Source organism: Schistocerca cancellata, chromosome 4 (genome assembly GCF_023864275.1).
Source record: "Schistocerca cancellata isolate TAMUIC-IGC-003103 chromosome 4, iqSchCanc2.1, whole genome shotgun sequence".
NCBI lineage: Eukaryota > Metazoa > Arthropoda > Insecta > Orthoptera > Acrididae > Schistocerca > Schistocerca cancellata.
In genome coordinates, this window is record NC_064629.1 from 594,768,507 (window position 1) to 594,795,375 (window position 26,869).

The window sequence follows — 26,869 nt, forward strand, 5'->3', positions numbered from 1 at the left end:
CGTTTGATTTCTTACCCCCATCTATCTTCGTATATGTATTGCGCTGAAAATATCTACACAGTAGTCCAAATGCTGACGAAATGCGCAGTTTGTCTCGTTTTGAAATAAACTATGTGATCCAAAGTATCCGGACACCCCCAAAAACATCCGTTTCTCATAGTAGGTGCATTTTGATGCCACCTACTACCAGGTACTCAATATCGGCCACCTCAGTAATCATTAGACATCGTGACAGAACAGAAGAGGGCACTTCGTAAACTCACGGACTTCGAACGTGGTCAGGTGATTGGGTGTCACTTGTGTCATACGTCTGTACGCGAGATTTTCACACTGCTAAACATCCCTAGGTCCACTGTTTCCGATGCGATAGCGATGTGGAACAGCACAAAAACGTACAGGCCGACCTCGTCTGCTGACAGAGACCACCGACATTTGAAGATGGTCGTAATGAGTAATAGGCAGACACATTCCCAGACCTTCACACAAGAATTCGGAACTGCATCAGGATCCACTGCAAGTATTATGGCAGTTAAGCGGGAGGTGAGAAAACTTGGATTTCATGGTTGAGCGGTTGCTCATAAGCCACACATCACACCGGTATATGCCAAACGACGCCTCGCTTGGTCATTTTCAGTCAGGTGTCCGGATACTTTTGATCACATAGTGTAACTTTTCGCCCTCAAACTTGCATTCACAACTGCTCAGTTATGTTTAGGGTTAGTTTTTCTGACAGGGTTAGTTGTACGTTAAAAGTGATACACAGCAGTATAAAATGGTTCAAATGGCTCTGAGCACTATGGGACTTAACACCTGAGGTCATCAGTCCCCTAGAACTTAGAACTACTTAAACCTAACTAACCCATGGACATCACACACACCCATGCCCGAGGCAGGATTCGAACCTGCGACCGTAGCGGTCGCGCGGTTCCAGACTGAAGCGCCTAGAACCGCTCGGCCACTCCGGCCGTCTTGTACGTTTTGATGATAGCCTAATACAGGCTTCTTTAATACTGTGTTGCTATTTTCACAGAAACACGGGTAACTTGAGTAAAAACTGTTTAAATCATAATTACATTGTCACTCTGTAAGGAACTTCCTGAGACCATAACTCCCTGATACCAAAATGCTCGAACAAAAAACCTCTGAAATGTTATTGATGGAGTTCAGATTCACCTTGTATATGCATAGATATAAGTTTTACAAATGTGTGAGATGAAGGGAGAAAAATTCTCTTACATGTTCGAGATGATTCATAACGATCTTGAAAAGCAAGATTACAACACTGTTTCGCTGAATTTATTTAAAGTTGTGCGGACATAGGTCAATTAATCTTCAATGACTGTCATCCAGCATGCTTGTGGAAGACAGACATAAAGTTTAGAATAAGATACTCTGAACACCTAAAGCTCTGAAAACTGGAAAAAACTTACACACCACATTGCGAACCAGTTCATGTAACAGAATCGCCACCCTAGTGACACAAAAACACCAGTAAGCATTAATAATAATCTGTTAACAGTTAATGTCCACCTACCACAACCTAAAAAGATGCACTATAGTAGCTGTAAGCACAAAGTACACTATCCTCCTCATTGGAACAAATTGTTTGAGGTTATAATTTACGCCCAACACTTCCGATACAGATTTTGTCTATTTGTGGTTTGTAATAAACTTGCATCATTCCAGAGATTCCGTTCTGCACACATAAAAAAAAAAGTTTTGCATCACCTCGGTTCCGAGAGTTCGGGAACCTTTACAGAAAATTGGAATAGAGATGAACATAAACATCATTTCCGCCCTTTTTATTGCTCATGAAACAAGAATTGCATGTTGTACCACCATACAGTGAGACTTTCAGAGGTGGTGGTCCAGATTGCTGTACACACCAGTACTTCTAATACCCAGTAGCACATCCTCTTGCATTGATGCATGCCTGTATTTGTCATGGCATACTATCCATAAGTTCACCAAGGCACTGTTGGTCCAGATTGTCCCACTCCTCAACGGTGATTCGGCATAGATCCCTCAGAGTGGTTGGTGGATCACGTCGTCCATAAAGAGCCCTTTTCAATCTATCCGAGACATGTTCGATAGGGTTCATGCCTGGAGAACATGCTGGACGCTCTAGTCGAGCGATGTTGTTATCCTGAAGGAAGTCATTCACAAGATGTGCACGATGGGGGCGCGAATTGTCGTCCATGAAGACGAATGCCTCGCCAATATGCTGCCGATATGGTTGCACTATCGTTCGGAGGACGGCATTCACGTATCGTACAGCCGTTACCGCGCCTTCCATGACCACCAGCGACGTACTTCGGCCCCACATAATGTCATCCCAAAACATCAGGGAACCTCCACCTTACTGCACTCGCTGGACAGCGTGTCTAAGGCGTTCAGCCTGACCGGGTTGCCTCCAAACTCGTCTCCGACGATTGTCTCGTTGAAGGCATATGCGACACTCATCGGTGAAGAGAACGTGATACCAACCCTGAGCGGTCCATTCGGCATGTTGTTGGGCCCATGTGTACCGCGCTGCAGGGTGTCGTGGTTGCAAAGATGGACCTCGCCATGGACGTCGGGAGTGAAGTTGCGCATCATGCAGCTTACTGCTCGCAGTTTGAGTCGTAACATGACGTCCTGTGGCTGCACGAAAAACATTATTCAACATGGTGGCGTTGCTGTCACGGTTCGTCCGAGCCATAATCCGTAGCTAGCGGTCATCCACTGCAGTAGTAGCCCTTGGGCGGCCTGAGCGAGGCGTGTCATCGACAGTCCCTGTCTCTCTGTATCTCCTCCATGTCCGAACAACATCGCTTTGGTTCACTCCGAGACGCCTGGACACTTCCCTTGTTGAGATTGCTTCCTGGCACAAAGTAACTATGCGAACGCGATCGAACCCCGTTATTGGCCGTCTAGGCATGGTTGAACTACAGACAACCCGAGCCGTGTACCTCCTTCCTGGTGGAATGACTGGAACTGATCGGCTGTCGGACCCCTCCGTCTAATAGGCGCTGCTCACGCATGGTTGTTTACATCTTTGCGCGGGTTTAGTGACATCTCTGAAAAATGGTTCAAATGGCTCTGAGCACTATGGGACTTAACATCTGTGGTCATCAGTCCCCTAGAACTGAGAACTACTTAAACCTAACTAACCTAAGGACATCACACACATCCATGCCCGAGGCAGGATTCGAACCTGCGACCGAAGCAGTCCCGCGGTTCCGGACTGAGCGCCTAGAACCGATAGATCACCGTGGCCGGCTGACATCTCTGAACAGTCAAAGGGACTGTGTCTGTGATACCATATCTATAGTGAACGTCTAACTTCAGTAGTTCTGGGAACCGGGGTGATGAAAACTTTTTTTGATGTGTGTATATCCCGAGTGTATTTTTCATCCTCAAGATGCCACAAACGGCTTTTTTGACTAAAATTATCAGTTTTACGCAGTTCATGTTTCGTGTTGTGTCAGTGTGTATGACCAGAGAAAACAAAATGATTTGAATTTCACCGACTGTCATAAGAAGCCTGTGCGTGCGGGCACTGAGATGGGCTCGATGGCATAATGGCGCAAGGAGCATGTCTCTTCCATGCAGCCTCAGTGAGAGCAGTTTACATAAAATAAGCTGCAACACATACATCCAAATCTATGTAACTCCTGTAAACTGCTCTTCCGCGGGAGGATCACCTTCAGATTAACTATCGTCTAACCAAGGTGGTGCAGTAGTACATATTGGGGAGAAGCGGGGCAGCTATCGTGGTCCATAAAGAGCTTCAGCTGAGTGCTAGGATGGTTTCTTCAAGACGTTGCAGATTCCCTTTGCTATCTCTTTCCTTGTGCTCAGCCTCCAATGTCCTCGATATCGAAATAACGGTAATTTCTAACCTTCCTTCGCTTCGAAGCGTGGGTAGTTCACATTGATCCGTGTGGTTCAGCGGAGAAGTAAACAACTTCTCTCAGTTTTTACGTTGTGTATCCACTTAATGAGTAGTTTATTATTATTCAGATGTACGTGGTGAGTTCTGAGAGTGATAAGAGAGCACATATCTGGCAGTGGTACCGCCGTGCGCCATTACACTGCTAAAGGACGACTCTTTCAGGAAAAAAAAGACGCTTCAGCATACTTTGCTGAAGGACAGCATTCGATGGGAACCTGTGTGTCAGCTTAAATTTATGTTTTAACAAACTGAGGTTACAGCGTTGTTTGTAGTGGGACATCCAATTATTTTTATTCACACTTCTCATGTTCCTGTTATTCCTGTTACGAACAGTTAATTACTAAGATAATTCTCGTGCCCTTCTTTAGAGTATAAAAAGTTACATTAATAAATCACACGTAGAAAACCACACATTACTTAAAACAGCTACGGAAATATAATGGAAAGAATGTCGGACAGTAAGTAAAACGAAGGCGCACTAAGTTACGACAGCTGCAGGCATGCAGGTGAAGTAGCTCACGTGAGCGGTATTTGAGAGATCTATAGGGCGATTCTTATTAACGTATAAAGACCGCTTTCTCTTCGTGGCGTACAACTGTCCTGCTCAGCAAGATCGCCAGATCTCTCGCCGGTTGGACACACATGGGACTCCAGGGCCTGAAGAACTACTACAGAATTGCGACAAAAGATGAAAGAACCTTGTAACAATCTGTCGCAGGATGCCTTTCGGTACCTTATGATTGTTTGCATGCGAGAATAAACTCCTGCATTGCCGCCAGAGGTGTATATACTGTGTACCGATGCGACTGCTTGGACACTCTTTACTGTGACGTATGTTAAATTTGGTCTGAATTTATCAAATATTCCTCCAGTGATGACCTATCTGTCGCCTCACTTGTCAATAAAATTACCTTGACCTTTAGGGTTTTGCATTTTTTCCCGGCAGTGTATTTACGCTATTGTGTAATACTCTCAGGCCAATACCAACTAGAACCAAAAGAAATACCAAAGAACATGCTGAATCTACTAAGTAGCTCAGTTCAATGCAAAGATTCTACCGAACTAACGTTTCCTGGTGGTGGTGAGTTCCTTCCCCCCCTCCCTCCAGTTCCCAGGAAAAATACGGTTGTGATATTCCACCAAAGATCAAACTATAACTATGAAAATACAGGAAAAATGATACTAAAAATTCAACGCTACGTGTGAAATAGATTGTACAAAATTATTTTAGCGTGCTGTTGAAAGATAACCCCGAATCCTACAGCAGTGGTCGTAGTTCCCTCTGTCGCGTTTCAAAGACATAAAAAATTAGACCCGAGAAACTCTAGTGTGAAGCGTTACGTCAGTTTTCCACTGGTTTCAGTGTTTCCTTAGAAAAGTGTAACAATCACGCATAGCACTTTCCTCGGATTAATTACGCGATATCACTTGCGTAAATTACCTCATCAGAATGCCTGGATGGTTCATTCAATAAGGTCACTACCTACTCCCATGCTCAGCCATGTTCAAATGAGGAAGCACTTTGTTTATGATACCTCCCATGTAGACAAAGTTCAAGCGTTACTTCTTTCCATTTAAGATTTTATTTTTAAAGTTTCAAGAGTTCATCATCTAGTCGTGTAATTGACACGTGACTAATAAGGCTCATAGCGATGGAAAACGCTCGGACTAAAGTAACTACATCTGATAACATCAGTTGTTCTCTGGCAGGAAAGCATAAGAATGAGAGCATCATGGTGGCCCAGCGAGGAGTTCGTGACTTGGCGCAGTTGCTGACTTTACGATGTCGTCCCTGACAGAACATCAACGCCACACTCCAACCCTTAGATCGTGCCCCTGCAATACAGAGAACTCTATCCACATTTGACAACTTGAACTGTAGCCCATTGATTCTCATTGCAACATTGTCAAATGACATACACTCGCAACTTGAATTTCTGACACACACACACACACACACACACACACACACACACACACACACACACACACACAGAGAGAGAGAGAGAGAGAGAGAGAGAGAGAGAGAGAGATTGATAAAGATAGTTCTCCATAAAAAAAGTATTCGATAGGAGTCGATTACATCAGTAATGGTTACGTTCTGAAGTCTGTCACCTCAAATGGGACGAACACGTGAATGCAATAGGAAATATGAGAAATGGAAGGCCCTATTTTTTTTTAAGACAGTGTCGCTCATTTGTGATGTAAACCCGAAAGAAGACGCTATTGCGATTAACTATAGAGTAGGGCTCCTGCGTTTGGAGTTATCGTCAAATAGGCACGACATAAGACACCGAACGAGTTCAGAAATGTGGTGGTAGGATCATAACAGGTCGGTATAGTCCATACGAAAACGTAAATGAAATGATTTTGATATACAACCATTAATCTTTGATAAAATGGGATGCTGTAATCGCGAAACCCTATTCTGTATGTTTAGAGAACCGGTATTCGATTATGCCGGTAACAGTTTTGTTGCCTCCATTGACTGTACCACGTAGGGACCGTGGGACAGATCAGGCCGCTTACAGAGGCATGTTGACAGTGAGTTTTTCCTCGCTCTGCACGATATGCACTGTATCTAATAGACGATGAAAGAATTGACGTTATTATAAGAATATTCATAAGTTTATGTTTACTAATTTTGACCGTCCACATAATGTGAAATTACCAATACACCTAAAGTTTGTATTTTGCACCTCAGCTAAAACTCAACAGGTTATGGGTCCAGGCCACGCTAAAATAAGGGAAGAACTTTTTAAAAGTTCTATAAAACAGCGAAGAGCCTGTGAAAAATGTTCCTGATTGAGTATTTATAAAAGAGCATTTGCATATAGAAGAGACTGCTACATACAAGTAAGAATGTGTGAAGCCTCTTTTGGTTTCGAGAAGTTTGGCATCGCGTCATTGCTGTAAAGCTATCACTAACACTTGGCTGGAGACGTTGATAAAGGTGCGAGTGCTATGAGCATGTTGAGTTGCGGGCGAGGCCTACCGCAAACCATTTGTGGAGATCATATTAATACATACATGAAAATATTGGGAAAAATTGGCTGTCACGTGTCAAATCAGGAACGAGTGCGATTATTGTGAAAATAAAAAAGTCCTCGTTCCCCTTGTCGGAAAAACTGTTCATGGACTGAAATCTTTAATTTTCAGTGGGACACGAATAAGACAGTTTCAAAGACTTTAGAGGCAATATAAAAATCTGCTTGTATATGTTTAAATATAATGCGTTTTTAACACAAGTGAACGATTGACAGTGAATATAATTAGCGGATCACAGTAAGCAGCCTTAGGGAGTGTAATTTTTGTTGAACTATTACTAGCAGTGATGTTGCACTCGAGCGTATAGGAAGAACGTTTGCTTATTTCTCTCTGTAAGGGCTGTAGTTTGTCTCAAGTTGCCTTCTCGGCGTCGTTCTAGGCCAGTCAGGATAGGGGGAGGGGATTTAAGGATTCTCCAAAAACCGACTCTGAATTTACTAAATAGGTTTTCGCAAGATATTAGGCCTTTTTTGCCTGTGTCTAAGGTTTTCGTCATTTCTGCGACACTCTTCCGCGAGTCTAAAGTGTGTCTAATCGCGCTGCACAAATTCGCATACCGGTACGCCCAGTGTCAGGGAGCAGTATTTTCGAAATGGTTTATGAACTTAATCTTTCATGGGCGAGCTGCACTTTCCCGAAAACCTATGAATAATTCGCAGCCTACCATTTCCTTTATCCACGACAGCATCCGCACGAGGATTTCAATTACTATCTCCCACGAATAGTTACACTGTGGGACATGATTTAATCTAATTGTGAGACAGTAATTACGAAAGCGCACACACACACACACACACACACACACACACACACACACACACACACACATTGTATGTACACAACTGGCTATTAAAATTGCTACACCAAGAAGAATTGCAGATGACAAACGGGTATTCACTGGACAAATATATTATACTAGAACTGACATGTGATTACAATTTCACGCAATTTGGGTGCATAGATCCTGAGAAATCAGTACCCAGAACAACCACCTCTGGTAGTAATAACGGCCTTGATACACCTGGGCATTGTGTCAAACAGAGCTTGGATGGCGTGTACAGGTACAGCTGCCCATGCAGCTTCAACACGATACCACAGTCCATCAGGAGTAGTGACTGGCGTATTGTGACGAGCCAGTTGCTCGGCCACCATTGACCAGACGTTTTCAATTGGTGAGAGATCTGGAGAATGTGCTGGCAGTCGAACATCTTCTGTATCCAGAAAGGCCCGTACAGGACCTGCAACATGCGGTCGTGCATTATCCAGCTGAAATATAGGGTTTCGCAGGGATCGAATGAAGGGTAAAGTCACAGGTCGTAACACATCTGAAATGTAACGTCCACTGTTCAAAGTACGGTCAATGCGAACAAGAGGTGACCGAGACGTGTCACCAATGGCACCCCATACCATCACGCCGGGTGATACGCCAGTATGGCGATGACGAATACACGCTTCCAATGTGCGTTCACCGCGATGTCGCGAAACACGGATGCGACCGGCATGATGCTGTAAACAGAACCTGGATTCATCCGAAAAAAATGACGTTTTGCCATTCGGGCACCCAGGTTCGTCGTTGAGTACACCATCGCAGGCGTTGGTGTCTGTGATGCAGCGTCGAGGGTAACCGCAGCCATGGTCTCCGAGCTGATAGTCCATGCTGCTGCAAACGTCGTCGAACTGTTCGTGCAGATGGTTGTTGTCTCGCAAACGTCCCCATCTGTTGACTCAGGGATCGAGACGTGGCTGCACGATCCGTTACAGCCATGCGGATAAGATGCCTGTCATCTCGACTGCTAGTGACACGAGGCCGTTGGGATCCAGCACGGCGTTCCGTATTACCCTCCTGAACCCAACGATTCCATATTCTGCTAACAGTCATTGGATCTCGACCAGCGCGAGCTGCAATTTCGCGATACGATAAACCCTAATCGCGATAGGCTACAGTCCGATCTTTATCAAAGTCGGAAACGTGATGGTACGCATTTCTTCTCCTTACACGAGGCATCATAACAACGTTTCACCAGGCAACGCCGGTCAACTGCTGTTTGTATATGAGAAATCGGTTGGAAACTTTCCTCATGGCAGCACGTTGTAGGTGTCGCCACCGGCGCCAAACTTGTGTGAATGCACTGAAAAGCTAATCATTTGTATATCACAGAATCTTCTTCCTGTCGGTTAAATTTCGGGTCTGTAGCACGTCATCTTCGTGGTGTAGGAACTTTAATGGACAATAGTGTATGTATACACACTAGTCTACTGCGCTCAACAACTGGAACCCACAGCAAACGAAGACGTGAAGCTATAACGATGAGACAGTTCAATGTATACATTTAGTTTGTTATTTTTGTCAATAATTATCTTGTACTTTCTTTCCAGCAATTCCAAAATTCCAAGACTCTTTTGTTACCTATACATTTGCATTCCATCGCCGCCAAGGGGAATAATACTGATTTCTTCAGTTCTCGATTTCTCTGAGTATTCGAATAACGCTGCCCCCCCCCCCCACGCCCCCCCTCTCGCCACCACACTCACACACACACACACACACACACACACACACACACACACACACACACACTTCGTTTGGCTAAGATGTAGCAGCAATAGCCAACTTAATTTACATTATTTTGGTAGCGATGGGGTCCACAGCTGAAACACTTTTTCTGCCGTTAATTTGATCAAAATGTGCTCTTATTTTGTGGTCACGGCTACCTCACAGTCTGCAATGCGTAGCCATTTTCGAACGAGTGCTGTACTGTTAAAATTTTAATCCTACTACGGGCAGGCAGTGCGGCAGATTCAGTCAATTTACTTACGTTGATGCAGACGACTGCTGTAGCGTCCGCAACCATTACAGTACAAAGGTCACATCGTATCATCCAAGGAAAGCGCAATATACACTCCTGGAAATTGAAATAAGAACACCGTGAATTCATTGTCCCAAGAAGGGTAAACTTTATTCACACATTCCTGGGGTCAGATACATCACATGATCACACTGACAGAACCACAGGCACATAGACACAGGCAACAGAGCATGCACAATGTCGGCACTAGTACAGTGTATATCCACCTTTCGCAGCAATGCAGGCTGCTATTCTCCCATGGAGACGATCGTAGAGATGCTGGATGTAGTCCTGTGGAACGGCTTGCCATGCCATTTCCACCTGGCGCCTCAGTTGGACCAGCGTTCGTGCTGGACGTGCAGACCGCGTGAGACGACGCTTCATCCAGTCCCAAACATGCTCAATGGGGGACAGATCCGGAGATCTTGCTGGCCAGGGTAGTTGACTTACACCTTCTAGAGCACGTTGGGTGGCACGGGATACATGCGGACGTGCATTGTCCTGTTGGAACAGCAAGTTCCCTTGCCGGTCTAGGAATGGTAGAACGATGGGTTCGATGACGGTTTGGATGTACCGTGCACTATTCAGTGTCCCCTCGACGATCACCAGTGGTGTACGGACAGTGTAGGAGATCGCTCCCCACACCATGATGCCGGGTGTTGGCCCTGTGTGCCTCGGTCGTATGCAGTCCTGATTGTGGCGCTCACCTGCACGGCGCCAAACACGCATACGACCATCATTGGCACCAAGGCAGAAGTGACTCCCATCGCTGAAGACGACACGTCTCCATTCGTCCTTCCATTCACGCCTGTCGCGACACCACTGGAGGCGGGCTGCACGATGTTGGGGCGTGAGCGGAAGACGGCCTAACGGTGTGCGGGACCGTAGCCCAGCTTCATGGAGACGGTTGCGAATGGTCCTCGCCGATACCCCAGGAGCAACAGTGTCCCTAATTTGCTGGGAAGTGGCGGTGCGGTCCCCTACGGCACTGCGTAGGATCCTACGGTCTTGGCGTGCATCCGTGCGTCGCTGCGGTCCGGTCCCAGGTCGACGGGCACGTGCACCTTCCGCCGACCACTGGCGACAACATCGATGTACTGTGGAGACCTCACGCCCCACGTGTTGAGCAATTCGGCGGTACGTCCACCCGGCCTCCCGCATGCCCACTATACGCCCTCGCTCAAAGTCCGTCAACTGCACATACGGTTCACGTCCACGCTGTCGCGGCATGCTACCAGTGTTAAAGACTGCGATGGAGCCCCGTATGCCACGGCAAACTGGCTGACACTGACGGCGGCGGTGCACAAATGCTGCGCAGCTAGCGCCATTCGACGGCCAACACCGCGGTTCCTGGTGTGTGCGCTGTGCCATGCGTGTGATCATTGCTTGTACAGCCCTCTCGCAGTGTCCGGAGCAAGTATGGTGGGTCTGACACACCGGTGTCAATGTGTTCTTTTTTCCATTTCCAGGAGTGTATAATGGTACTGAGTACGCTCTTAAACACAAACTGTATGTTAACAATTGCGCAACTGGGTACGCTGTTTCGAGCAGTGTTCCGCACCACATGGAAAATTAACAGTTGCTGAAGTTATCTCAGATGATCGACAACACTTGAATATGCATGTCCGTAATCAATGGACAATAACGCCCCGGATTCAGCGGAACAATAGGAGGTATGTCGCTGGAATGATAAGTACTGTGTCATTCAGACGCGCCATTCGGTCAAGGCTGACCCACCGGAAGGCTGTTCCCACAGGCTGAAAACATCGGCGCCAACGTTATTCACTACGCAGCGCCTAATTGCCGGTTATGTGGGCAGCGTGTAGTCTATAACGTAAGGAGAAGTGTAGTTTTGTCTGGGTGTGAGAACTTAGTTTCGTCTTGGGATTTTAGAGTTTCTTACGGACTTCTACTAAGGTGCTTTGAGTGCTCTAGCTTACAATGTATACTGCCCTGTAATCGCTTGTGAGAACGTCATCCCGAAGCAAGGATGAGACTAATATGAAACATCCAGATTATTCCGATCGGTGTGTGAGATATGAATGATTGGAATTGCAAGTAATTACCTGTGCGTCTGTTCGGTAGGGCCTCGGGGGTTTGTATGAAGGTTGCGTTAACGTAGTTGCACTGTAGGAGGGAATCCACATTTATCCGTAGATCCCCCTATATCTGACTAGGTCATTCAGTACAAAGATCAGAATAACACAAGGGCACACCAAGTCCAATACAACCAAAGCACTGCGATGTTCAAACCAACTTTCAGGTTAAGGAGTGCTATATCTTTGTGTTTTAATGCTGCTGTTTTAATCTTTCTAACTCTAACAATATCTCTCTTTATAGTTAAAACTACTATAAACTGAGGAGAGAAAACATGATCGTGGTCGTGACACTCTCACGTGGAGGAATGAAATGCACCACAAGAAAAAATGGACTTAACTATGCCAACGTTGCTTAGACAAACGTAAAGAAAAGTAAACAGTGCTCACGGATTATTCCTGCTGCGTGCAAGGCAGTACGACGAGCTATCTATGACAGTGGAAAATGTGATCAGCACCTTGCCGGGCTACCGAAGTTAGTGACGCTAACCACTTGGCTACGGAACTGGTTTGCTTGGATATAAACCCGTCATAAATTCTATCATTGTCATTCCCTGCACCTGCCCTTCACATAAACACCGTCCGATTATATCCGGAGCGAGGTAACGTAGTATTTAGGACCTGGATCTGCATTCGGTAGAACGGGGGTACAATTGACCGTTCATCCAGATTTAGGTTTCCAGTATTTCCTCTAAATTGCTTAAATAAGTGCCGTGATGGTTCCCTTAAAACGGCTACGATCGGTTTTCTTCTTCATCCTTCCACAATTATAGCTTGTGTTCTATCCGTAACGGATCGGGGAACTCTAATCTTCCCTCCTTCGTTAGTTCGTTCGTTCGTTCCTTCCTTCCTTCCAAAAAATTATAAATGTCTCCACTCCACAAAGTTCTAGAACGTCTCGCAGTAACCTGTATATCAAATAAATATGGATGCCGATTTTGCACAAAAAGAAGTGTTCTGACGATCATTACTTGTGATGGAAGTGATCACCTTTCAAAGCCAGTCATCGACATGAACTGTGCCCACTGTACAGCTGATAACGTCCCTACAATTTCGAGACACCTTGAGCTTTCTACGCAGTTGTCAGTGTTTTTTCTCTCAAAACTTTACCGAAAGACGGAGATAAAAGGTTAGTTGATAATTTTGTGTGTCGCCCATGATCTTTCGCAACGAAAGTTAAAGAGAAAAGCCCTGAAAATCTTTACTGTATATCTCCCCAATTTCGAAATGTGAGGCGAACGTTATCAAGTGGGTGGGTCCTGTCGTTACAGAGCCCTTCAGGAAGGTTTCGTCTGCAACATTAACTCAGCGGCTCACATTCCTGCCGTGTCACAACATTTTTAGGATTGGTTCAAATGGCTCTGAGCACTATGGGACTTAACTACTGAGGTCATCAGTCCCCTAGAACTTAGAACTACTTAAACCTAACTAGCCTAAGGACATCACACACATCCATGCCCGAGGCAGGATTCGAACCTGCGACCGTAGCGGTCGCGCGGTTTCAGATTGTAGCGCCTAGAACCGCTCGTTACCTTCCAGTGCAAGCAACAAATGGGCGTGTGTGTCTTCTACCGATCAGCTACTATCATATGAATTTCAAATGGAAATAACATAATTCGTGAATGCGCATTATAGAGACAGTCATCTTTCAATGCGATATATATTTGTAGCAAGTAACCTGAAGTTAAATTAATGCTTATGTAATTAAAGACAGTATGCAGAAGAGAAATAACATATTGCGTAATTCATTTAAAATATGTACAGTTACTAGCATTAAACAATTAATCGTCTGTTGAGGCAGGTAACACAAAACCATTTCGTCAGGTAATACGGTGTCACAACGCTGAGGTAGCGGCAGTGTGGAACAGAGAACAGTCGACATCAAGTGTTCCCAATTGTGCTGTCTTTTAACGATCAATACTTGGAGGCCAGGGACCAATTTGTCGCGCCATTACTGTTGGTGGCTCATAACATATAGTAATTTCTGTAGGTTACCAATCAATAATGAGACTGATTAAAATGCGTCCCCAGGTGCCGCCCCACAATGTCGGTATTGGATCTCGAACAAAAATGTTTGATGACCACTTGTTTTAACCATAAGCAGAATCAGTCCATTTTAGTGAACCCACCACTCCCCGTTCCGAGTTGATATATGACGGCCGTGTGTTTAGAGGCGCCATGTCACGAATTGCGCGGCCCCTCCCGCCGGAGGTTGGAGTCCTCCCTCGGGCGTGGGCGTGGGCGTGGGCGTTGGTGTGTGTGTGTGTGTGTGTGTGTGTGTGTGTGTGTGTGAAATCCTAAGGGACCAAACTGCTTAGGTCATCGGTCCCTAGACTTACAAACTACTTAAACTAACTTATGCTAAGAACAACGCGCACACACCCATGCCCAAGGGAGGACTCGAACCTCCGGCGAGAGTGGCCGCGCAGTCCGTGACATTGGCGTTTTAGATCGTCAAAATCCCGAGCTGACTGGAGGGCCCTGTCCATGATGCTCCAAAATTTCTCAGTTGGAGAGAGATCCGGCAACCTTGCTGGCCAAGATAGGGTTTGGCAAGCACGAAGACAAAGCAGTAGAAACTCTTGCCGTGTACGGGCGAGCATTATCGTGCTGAAATGTAAACCCAGGATGGTTTGGCGTGAAGGGCAACAAAACGGGACGTACAATATCGTTGACTTACCGCTATGCTACAGGGGTGCTGATGATGACAACCAAAGGGGTCCTGCTATGAAAAGAAATGGCATCCCAGACCATCACTCCTGGTGGGTACCAGACAGCAGGCGGTTGGATACTTACCAAAGAAAAATCGCCAAACAGCCGTATGTTTGGCGATTTTTCTTTGGTAAAAATCACTCTTGGTTGTCGGGTCGTATGGCGTGTGTCAGTCAGGTTGATAACCCACTACTGCCCAGGGCGTCTCCAGATAAGTTTTCGTTGGCCATCGGTGCTCAGGTCGAAGCGTGACTCATCACTGAAGCGAAGACGTGTCTGGAGATTCCCTGGAAAGTGGTGGGATACCAACCTGACTGTTATTTGCCATATGGCCCAACAACCAAGAGTGGTGGTCTGGGGTGCCATTTCAGTTCATAGGAGGACCCCTTTGGTTGTCATCTGCGGCACCCTTACAGCATAGAGGTACGTCGACGATATTCTACGCCCATCGTGACAAGACACGCAGGGTTTACATTTCAACAAGATAATACCCTCCTGCACACGACAAGAGTTCCTACTGCTTGTCTTCGTGCTTGCCAAATCCTACCTTGGCCGGCAAGGTTGCCGGATCTCTCCCCAGTTGATAACATTTGGAGCACTATGGGCACAGCCGGCCAGTGTGGCCGAGGGGTTCTAGGCGCTTCAGTCTGGAACCGCGCTACCCCTACGGTCGCAGGTTCGAATCCTGCCTCGGGCATGGATGTGTGTCATGTCCTTAGGTTAATTAGGTTTAAGTAGTTCTAAGTTCTAGGAGACTGATGACCTCAGATGTTGAGTCCCATAGTGCTTAGAGCCATTTGAACCATTTTTGAACTATGGGCAGGGCCCTCCAATCAGCTCGGGATTTTGACGCTGTAACACGCCAAGTGAACGGAATTTGGCACGGTATCCCCCATGAGGACATCCAACAACTCTTGTCAATCAATGCCAAGCCGAATACCTGCCTTCATAAGGGCCAGAGGTGGACCAACGTGTAATTTACTTGCTCAATTTGTGAAGCTCTCTCTCTCTCTCTCTCTCTCTCTCTCTCTCTCTCTCTCTCTCTCTCTCTCTCTCTCTCTCTCTCTCTCCCCCCCCTCCCTCTTGAATAAATCAACCAATGTTTCTTAAGCTGTAATCATTTGTTCGTGTGTACATATACGTCACATCTACCTATTTCCTTCCAATTCGGCCAATTCCTTCAGCGTGCGTAATTTATCGTGTCTTAGAGTGCATATCTTAGCGCACAGAGTTTTCACCACGCAGCATAGAAGAGAGTTGTTTTAAATACATTGATATACAGGGCGTCTAAGAAGGTTTGGTCAGTATTCAGCGATATCACAGGAACGATTATTTGAAGCCAAAAAGTCTAATAAACTGCATTCCATGCGAGCTATGAGCACTTGTTCATTGGAAGAGATGTTTTTCCCTGTAGAGAAGATGAAAAAGTGCTCTTAGCTCTTAAGGTATGCATTTAGAGCCCATGTTTACTAGACAATTTTTTGTTTCGGTCCATACTACCACCTCTTACAATATGGAAAGCACAGAGCTTGCAGTGGGAGAGATCTGTTTGACAGTATCAAAGATGAATTAATGCTCCTAGCTCTTAAGGTATGAGATCCCATGTTTCTAGGCTTTTTTGCTTCTAGTGATCGTTCCTGTCATATACCTGAATACAGACCATTCCGGGACTACCTCTATGGAGCTACAACTGTTAGTGACACGCACCACCTAGATTCAGAGATTAATCATCAACAGTGCTTGTTAAGAATGAGTGGCTATAGTTACGAGATATAGAGTTAGTGCTCGCGAAGAAAAGAAAAAGCGAAAATATTTAACAGCCATGTGACGATCTACCTATTGTGCCTCTTCCTCTGCAGTGCTACATCTAGTAGACTAGATGGGATCCTGGGAAGAAGTGGCGTAAAACCTATTTACCGACCACCCAAGAAGACAGAGGAGATGCTGCACCCAGTTAAGGACAGTCTCGGTCTTATGGTTCATGGAACCGATAAAATTCGTTGTGAGTGCAAAAGTAACTACAGAGTGTTTATAATTAAATCTTCGCTACTTGAGCCAGTGTAGACGGAAAACTATTTACCGTATAGTACCCAACTTTATAGGAACGATATTCAGATTGTGCGCTGCAGGATTTGCGTTTATAGTGGTGTTAGTGTCGTGACTTTCCATTAGGCGCGATAACACGTACGACGACGAAGGGTTGCAACACAAGCGCTAGTGTGCATTACAGTTGCATATAGTCAGCATACGTCTGGACAAGGTGAGCACGGCTTTACTCATAAAGCTGTTTCGTCAAAACAGCACTAGTGCTGCTGATCTTCGCGAGAATCAAAGCATTGAAGAAATACGGGTGGGTCCTCTTTTCGCTACCGGGGTTGAAGAACATGATTTGTAACTTGGAATTAACTGGCGATTTGGAATTTGCTCCTGGGGGAGCAATTGCGCCACAAATGGTTGAAGTTACTGTTGCCATAGCTGAGAATGCTGGAAGCAATGTGCGATCTTCAAGGACTGCTCGATCTGTGCCACGACAGTTGAACATTCCATGTTATACCATTTCAAAAGTGCTGCGAACAACTGTGAAATAGTATCTCTAGTGAGGTTCCAGGCTGTTGTGGACGCAGATAGTTGTCACAATGAGCAACATTTTTAACATGATAGGCAGTTAACAAATGTGACACTCTCATGAGGAAATTAAAATTTGTTTCTTTCATCAGTTTGTTCATTATTTCTCTTCCGCATGTCCCTACAAATGTTTCTACAAAGTTTCATTGTCCTACGGTCACATGTTTTTCAAGTTTAATTAAAACCCTTTTTTTCACAAATAAACACAAAATAATGTCTGATGAAAGTAATATCGTATCTCTCACTTCTATACAGGCTGGTCAGAACTAGTGTGGAAAGCTTGTGAAGGTGTTGCGGGGGAGGCTGTGCTGAGAAATAATTGTTCAGAAAAAAATATGTACGTTGTGCCGTTCCCGAGCTACACTCCTGGAAATTGAAATAAGAACACCGTGAATTCATTGTCCCAGGAAGGGGAAACTTTATTGACACATTCCTGGGGTCAGATACATCACATGATCACACTGACAGAACCACAGGCATATAGACACAGGCAACAGAGCATGCACAATGTCGGCACTAGTACAGTGTATATCCACCTTTCGCAGCAATGCAGGCTGCTATTCTCCCATGGAGACGATCGTAGAGATGCTGGATGTAGTCCTGTGGAACGGCTTGCCATGCCATTTCCACCTGGCACCTCAGTTGGACCAGCGTTCGTGCTGGACGTGCAGACCGCGTGAGACGACGCTTCATCCAGTCCCAAACATGCTCAATGGGGGACAGATCCGGAGATCTTGCTGGCCAGGGTAGTTGACTTAAACCTTCTAGAGCACGTTGGGTGGCACGGGATACATGCGGACGTGCATTGTCCTGTTGGAACAGCAAGTTCCCTTGCCGGTCTAGGAATGGTAGAACGATGGGTTCGATGACGGTTTGGATGTACCGTGCACTATTCAGTGTCCCCTCGACGATCACCAGTGGTGTACGGCCAGTGTAGGAGATCGCTCACCACACCATGATGCCGGGTGTTGGCCCTGTGTGCCTCGGTCGTATGCAGTCCTGATTGTGGCGCTCACCTGCACGGCGCCAAACACGCATACGACCATCATTGGCACCAAGGCAGAAGCGACTCTCATCGCTGAAGACGACACGTCTCCATTCGTCCCTCCATTCACGCCTGTCGCGACACCACTGGAGGCGGGCTGCACGATGTTGGGGCGTGAGCGGAAGACGGTTGCGAATGGTCCTCGCCGATACCCCAGGAGCAACAGTGTCCCTAATTTGCTGGGAAGTGGCGGTGCGGTCCCCTACGGCACTGCGTAGGATCCTACGGTCTTGGCGTGCATCCGTGCGTCGCTGCGGTCCGGTCCCAGGTCGACGGGCACGTGCACCTTCCGCCGACCACTGGCGACAACATCGATGTACTGTGGAGACCTCACGCCCCACGTGTTGAGCAATTCGGCGGTACGTCCACCCGGCCTCCCGCATGCCCACTATACGCCCTCGCTCAAAGTCCGTCAACTGCACATACGGTTCACGTCCACGCTGTCGCGGCATGCTACCAGTGTTAAAGACTGCGATGGAGCCCCGTATGCCACGGCAAACTGGCTGACACTGACGGCGGCGGTGCACAAATGCTGCGCAGCTAGCGCCATTCGACGGCCAACACCGCGGTTCCTGGTGTGTCCGCTGTGCCGTGCGTGTGATCATTGCTTGTACAGCCCTCTCGCAGTGTCCGGAGCAAGTATGGTGGGTCTGACACACCGGTGTCAATGTGTTCTTTTTTTCATTTCCAGGAGTGTACTAAGCACTGAAGTTAGCCGCTCAGGTCGTCGCGCGCACTACTTCAAACAGCCTGCCAGAGACAGTATCGCCAAACGTGTTCTTCGTTTGGTTTCCTCAAACAGGACAAACGTAGGTTTTGCTCACCTAACTTAAGTTTATCACTTGCGAAAACGCACATTTTAACTGATAATGAGCATTTGAACAAGTGGTAACTGATGGACCCACAAATGTTTGTGCATTACAGTATTTTATCGCGTGCTAATACTTGAATTTGCGCGCGGAACGGTCTGACTGGCTAATTTCAGCGCTAATTAACTTGGAAACGGAACAACGTATCGAATTATGTTCTTAACAATTGTTTCTCAGCACAACCTGCCCTGCAACAACTTTAGAAGTTTTTCGGACTGTTCCCGACAACCCTGCATACTAGGAATCTGTTATTAAAGAAGAAGTAGAAATTGGAACAGAACAGAATGGAACAGAAGAACTTCATCTGGAACAGAAGTTGTAATCTAATAGTGCGTAAAAGTGGGCGCTCGACGTTGAGAAAAAAAAGAGAGAAATCCGCTGAACTGGTTAAGTTCTTACGAGAGCTCTCACACCACCAGTGTAGGTATGGACACATTCTCCGGCAACATGACGTAATGATGACGTACGCCGACCAATCAAAAACAATCTGTTGGCTATGAATGGTCACCTCAAAAGTGGCCACGATAGATAGTTTTTCCTGACGCAGATGACGGAGAATTTCGTCGAAAGCTTGAGATTTTACTTAGATTCAACGCGGCAAGTAAATTTTGATAGTTTTATACAAAATCATAAAATTGCTTCAAATTTGTCATGCATCCAGTGGCCCCACTGGTGCGTCACAAACTCAAAGTGAGTTTCTACTTTATTTTGCCCATTGACGGAGACCAGTTGTTCCGTACACTAGTATCATAACATAACAGAAAATCGTAAGCAAATTAAGAGATCATGTAACGGGCAACATGCGCTGATAAAAAAAATCCAGATCTGCTATGGTATACAGGAAATTAGAACTCAGATTTGTGAGGTACATAATAGCATTAGATATTCATATTTACAATGTCGTATAGAAGATTTCTGCTTTTAGTTCGATGTATTCGCTTTAAAAAGGGAAGATTAGGGTTTAATATCCCGCCGACTACGAGCGCTTTGGAGACGGACTGACGTATATCTGATACCCATGAAGTTACCACGTTATTAGAAGCCAAGTATCCAGAGGTGTGGGTGCTGTGAAAAAGGTAACTCTCTCTATAACTGATGCACCAGCGTGCTACATGTGAGAATTCTATAGGGAGTGTAGGACGGTCTTTACTTAAGAACAAAGCAGTGTGTCTGCTGCCGCGATTTTTAGGAAGTAAACAAAACATATAATTTCACGCATAACGTTTTACAAAAGATACAAGAATGGTGCCATCTGCCCCTCTCAAATCTCAGTCTAATACACTTACGTCCACAACAGATATTGACGAAAATATCTAAGATGCGGGCACTAAGAGGGGCAAAAAGGTGTAACACATTACAAGCATAGAAATTGCAGAATCGCGCTTTCGGTCAAGTATGTGATGATTTGATTGTTGATTTAAAAGTAAGGAAGTAGCCATAAACCATTAAAAATACTGCTAAAGTCGTAATTTTCTGTTTTATTTTGTTTCATTTTTTAGATAATTTTATTACATTGAATTCGTTGTCATATACAAACTGGGCTCAGCCAATAGATTTAAGATTACTATTTATATGTCATGAGATAGTGTCCTGGTTCGGATTTTGCGTGGATAGGGCAAGGACTAAGCCATGGCGTTGTTCAAGGAATGACTCAGTCAAATGGTTCAAATGGCTCTGAGCACTATGGGACTCAACTGCTGTGGTCATAAGTCCCCTAGAACTTAGAACTAATTAAACCTAACTAACCTAAGGACATCACACACATCCATGCCGGAGGCAGGATTCGAACCTGCGACCGTAGCGGTCGTGCGGTTCCAGACTGTAGCGCCTTTAACCGCTCGGCCATTCCGGCCGGCATGACTCAGTCATCTGTCCGGAAATATTTAGGAAAATCACTGAATACCTAAAATAAGGAAGGTCCCACGAGGATTCGAAACTCTGTCCTTCCTTCTAGTGTCCTAAAGAGTACACCACCTTGCATAGTAATCTAGATAATTACTTACTAATTGACTACATTTTCGAAGAAATAAGACTGCTTGGTTACGTCGGTTTATTAGGCAAAAACGAGGCTTTTTTCTGACAGAGAAGGAAGTGTTGATGTCAGCACATCAGCGTATGCCGAGAACGACGAAATTGTGCATAACTGATGAAACTGATGTTTTGGTACGCATAAGTACAACTGGCAGCATGCATTCAACAATATGGAAATGCATTCTGAACAAGCTTATTAAGGCGAGTTGCATGTCCCACGAAGAAGACAAAAGAGTAAACTAGGAAAATAATCCCTTTTCTCTGAAGTTTCGTGTTAAATTCAGAAATATTAGCCCCCTCAAAATGTAACTGAAATTGTAATTTTCCATTACTTGATGCATCTTTTAATAAATAATTATCAGTAGTGAAAGAATATTAGCATCATTGACATTTTGTGGACTCGGACGTGTTTGTACTTAAAGAACGCTAGGTAAAGGATGCTCCCGAAGAGATTGTCAATTCCCCCGCCAGCCGACCCGCCCCCTGCCACCAGCCGCTGACGCTGAGGCGACACACGCTTTGGTCAAGACGGAGATACACTCCTGGAAATGGAAAAAAGAACACATTGACACCGGTGTGTCAGACCCACCATACTTGCTCCGGACACTGCGAGAGGGCTGTACAAGCAATGATCACACGCACGGCACAGCGGACACACCAGGAACCGCGGTGTTGGCCGTCGAATGGCGCTAGCTGCGCAGCATTTGTGCACCGCCGCCGTCAGTGTCAGCCAGTTTGCCGTGGCATACGGAGCTCCATCGCAGTCTTTAACACCGGTAGCATGCCGCGACAGCGTGGACGTGAACCGTATGTGCAGTTGACGGACTTTGAGCGAGGGCGTATAGTGGGCATGCGGGAGGCCGGGTGGACGTACCGCCGAATTGCTCAACACGTGGGGCGTGAGGTCTCCACAGTACATCGATGTTGTCGCCAGTGGTCGGCGGAAGGTGCACGTGCCCGTCGACCTGGGACCGGACCGCAGCGACGCACGGATGCACGCCAAGACCGTAGGATCCTACGCAGTGCCGTAGGGGACCGCACCGCCACTTCCCAGCAAATTAGGGGCACTGTTGCTCCTGGGGTATCGGCGAGGACCATTCGCAACCGTCTCCATGAAGCTGGGCTACGGTCCCGCACACCGTTAGGCCGTCTTCCGCTCACGCCCCAACATCGTGCAGCCCGCCTCCAGTGGTGTCGCGACAGGCGTGAATGGAGGGACGAATGGAGACGTGTCGTCTTCAGCGATGAGAGTCGCTTCTGCCTTGGTGCCAATGATGGTCGTATGCGTGTTTGGCGCCGTGCAGGTGAGCGCCACAATCAGGACTGCATACGACCGAGGCACACAGGGCCAACACCCGGCATCATGGTGTGGGGAGCGATCTCCTACACTGGCCGTACACCACTGGTGATCGTCGAGGGGACACTGAATAGTGCACGGTACATCCAAACCGTCATCGAACCCATCGTTCTACCATTCCTAGACCGGCAAGGGACCTTGCTGTTCCAACAGGACAATGCGCGTCCGCATGTATCCCGTGCCACCCAACGTGCTCTAGAAGGTGTAAGTCAACTACCCTGGCCAGCAAGATCTCCGGATCTGTCCCCCATTGAGCATGTTTGGGACTGGATGAAGCGTCGTCTCACGCGGTCTGCACGTCCAGCACGAACGCTGGTCCAACTGAGGCGCCAGGTGGAAATGGCATGGCAAGCCGTTCCACAGGACTACATCCAGCATCTCTACGATCGTCTCCATGGGAGAATAGCAGCCTGCATTGCTGCGAAAGGTGGATATACACTGTACTAGTGCCGACATTGTGCATGCTCTGTTGCCTGTGTCTATGTGCCTGTGGTTCTGTCAGTGTGATCATGTGATGTATCTGACCCCAGGAATGTGTCAATAAAGTTTCCCCTTCCTGGGACAATGAATTCACGTTGTTCTTATTTCAATTTCCAGGAGTGTAGCATCTGTGACTGCCGCTTTACATGTAGTCTGAGATGCAAACCACAGCGTTCATGAATGTCCAGCGGTCGCCATATCGATCTTATGCTCTGTCGGTGGCTATCAATTTCAAGTTGACGAGCTACGCCGCTGCTTCAAAATGCCCCTCACATGTTTGCTCACGAATTAGTGCCGCACCCATGTGTTGGTTCATAACATCATAGTGTATATTGTCAAGGCGGCTGATTGACGAGCACAGCAGTCGCGCGCTTGTATGATGAAAGAGGTGGCCCTAACCAGGCTACGTAGGTGCCTGATACCCGACACCACAAAGCACTTCGGAACATATTGCCTTGTATTCGCCTGTATCCATGGCAGTAGCAGGACGGAGAAATTCGGGAGCAACACAATACAATTATTGCCTGACAAAACCCCTACTTCATTTAAGCAATATTTAAAGAAAACAATATAAATCAAATACTTGATTTTTGTCGAAAATAAAAGTTTAGCGTCTTACAGGCATGGAAATTCATGGGCATATGTGGAGCCCAGCTGAATGAGGATGGAGACGGATATAAGACTTGTATTAAAAAAAAACTGCTCAGACATTCACCTGAGACGCTTTAGGCATATCACGGAAGATCTTAGGATGCTCAGAAGGAGATTTAAATCCAAATTCGCCAGAACACGATTCCAGTGTCTTAAATGCATTTGGCATACGGCGGTGTCCAAGAAAATTAAGTTAGAAGAGTTCCGAAACCAAAGACAGATTGAAAGAAGTGTAGCACAGTTTTTTTGTATGATTATACGTAGCTGCCGCATATTCTTCGTACCATCTCTGAGGACGTTAGATAGCTCAGTTGACGATCCACATCGTACGCTACCCGATTAAAAGTATCCAGGCAGTCCTATGTAATGCGGAATTGACCACGAGATGTCACGAGAGGCGGATCCGCCGGTATAAAAAAAAGGCGGCGAGAACTGTGTTGCCAGCAGAAAAGTAGTAATAATAGAATGGGTCGGTCACCTGAGTAACAAATCCATCAGGGACATTCCAGTCCTTGTAAACTTACCCAGATCGACGGTAAGTAATGAATATGACTGTGACGTGAAAACGCTCAGGAACAACCATAGCTAAACGAAGACCAGGAAGACCTTATGTACAGACGGAATGGGACCATTGAGCATTCCGGAGGGTGTTTGTAAAAAATCGTATGAAATCTCTAGAAGGAACCACGTGTGAGTTGCAACTGCTACCAGCAGTCCGGCTGCACAATGACAGTTCGTAGGGAACAGTGGCCGAGCAGTTTCTGTAGTCAGTGCTAAGCTACGCCTAAGGTGGTGTCAAGACCGACGCCACTGGGCAGTGTAAGACTGAAAACGACTGACTTGGACTGATGAATCGCGATATACCGTGATACAGTCCAATAGCAGAGTTGCCTGGTGAAGTGTTGTGGTAGTGTTACGGTATGAGGATATTTTTCGTGATTAGTATGCGGTTCCCATATTACACTTAAGGAAATACTGAACACGGAAGGATATGCACACATTTTGCAACAATGGGTACTGTGTGGAGCAGAGGAACTTCTCGGAGAGATGATGATTGTTATCAGCATGACAATGCAGATGATAATGATTGTTGGTGTAAATAGTAATACCGAAAACTATTAAAGATTTATACGAATACATCAATATTATTGCCATAAATAACAAGTATTGTAACGACGTTTCAAGATTAGGTAACGTTTCCATTCTTCGTTGCGTTGAGTCAAGAGGCGTCTGATACAGTTCAGGAATAATCATCATCAGGCTACTTAAAAGAAGAAGATAGGTTACAGCTTAACGTCTCGTTATCATAGGGGAATACAAACTCGGATTGCACAGGGATGCAAACCATTGCGTTCATGAATGCCATCCAGGTATATTTACTATAAGCGATTTTGGAAACCAAGGAAAACCTAAATGTGGATGTCCACACTTAATCGTTCCGAAAATGCCTACGATTTTAATGCTAATAACAAAATACATAAAAGCACTCCGTCTTCAGGCCACAAGTGGCCCATCGGGACCATCCGACCGCCGTATCATCCTCAGTTGAGGGTGCGGATAGGAGGGGCGTGTGGTCAGCACACCGCTCTCCCGGTCGTTATGATGGTTTTCTGTGACCGGTGCCGCTAGTATTCGGTCGAGTAGCTCCTCAATTGGCATCACGAGGCTGAGTGCACCCCGAAAAATGGCAACAGCGCTTGGCGGCCAGATGGTCACACATCCAAGTGCCGACCACGCCCGACAGCGCTTAACTTCGGTGATCTCACGGGAACCGGTGTATCCACTGCGGTAAGGCCGTTGCCTAACAAAATACATAAAATGTTCTAATATTATTATAATAATAATTTACATCAGTTTACTTAACACACCGCTTCAGCATAACATCTAAGAAATACAGCATCTGAAAAACATTCGACCGAAAATTTGAGAAGAATATACCGTACAGTTAATTTAAGAACTGTTATAGTAACAGACTCTGATGACTTTAACAGTGTTATAATTTACAAAATACAAAATCGAAATATGCATTTACCATTAACAGTATTTCGCGGGAAAGGAAATGAAGAGACGTAAATCTGTTCGATTGTGTCGTCTTCCTATGTAATTATTTCAGTTTTTGGACAAAAGCACAGCAGAAATTACAGCTTCGTGCAATGCAGTGTATGGAAGTGGTGCAAAGGCACAAGACTTTCTCGAGACAGTGATGGTCCCAATCTCGAAAGAAAGAAAGAAAAAGAGAGAGGGAGGGAGGGAGAGAGAGAGAGAGAGAGAGAGAGAGAGAGAGGGAGAGAGAGAGAATACCAAGAAGTGCACGGAATATAGAACAATAAGTAAAATCTCTCACGCAGCCATCACTGATTGTAGATTGGTAAGAGAATGTAGGGGAAGAACAATTTGGTATCAGAAAAGAGAGAGCTACAAGAGATGCTACTGGACTAATTAGAATTATTGGTGAAAGATATACAGAAAGAGGAAAATGAATGACTTATGCCTCATAATCGAAGAAAGGCCTTTGACCAAGTGATATGGAATGCATGCGGTTGTTCAGCTGTTTTCAGTGATAGGTTTTCCAAATACTCCTTTCGGAACGCTTTACAAATTATGATGCGGAGTTATACGGCATTAATATAGCACTGGAGTGGATTTCAAGGCATCGCAATACGAAGTTTCTCATCAGCTCTGACTTGCTCAGTGCGTCACAAGCGATCCACCGAATGTATCCTCAAGACCTCCTGATGCAGATCATCCTTGACACCTTATAGTAAACAGGTATACGATATACAGGGAAATGCCACAGCCGACAAAAAGGCCAAAAAAGCTTGTAGGTGTGGTGCCGCACGTAGATGTTCCATCCTCTTGTACACTGTCATTGTCTAACAGAAGAATCGTGCGACAGTGGGAAATAGAATGATTGGAAGTGGCGAACAACAAATTTCGATCACTGAAATCGATCATGCAGGCATGGCAGACCTCATGCCAACGACACTGATAGAAGGAAGTGCTGCCCACCAGACTGCGCATAGGACTCTGCTCACAAACACACAGTTTCCTCCTCCAACTTGAGGAAATAGTGCTCTGTGAAGTTCGTAGTGAACATTCTGTTCAGAATGTTTTGGCTACGTATGTGTTATTTACTGACATTAAGGCAGCCCTTGGTTTGGCTGGAGATTTG

General features: G+C 46.0%; 1 protein-coding gene and 1 pseudogene across 1 annotated transcript in view; one reads left to right on the forward strand and one right to left on the reverse strand.

Moving 5' to 3' along the window:
• LOC126183183 (pyruvate dehydrogenase (acetyl-transferring) kinase, mitochondrial) overlaps nucleotides 1-26,869 on the forward strand; it is a 361,965-nt gene that overhangs the window by 276,823 nt on the left and 58,273 nt on the right. The window lies entirely within an intron of this gene.
• Nucleotides 25,383-25,499, reverse strand: LOC126186021 (5S ribosomal RNA; annotated as a pseudogene).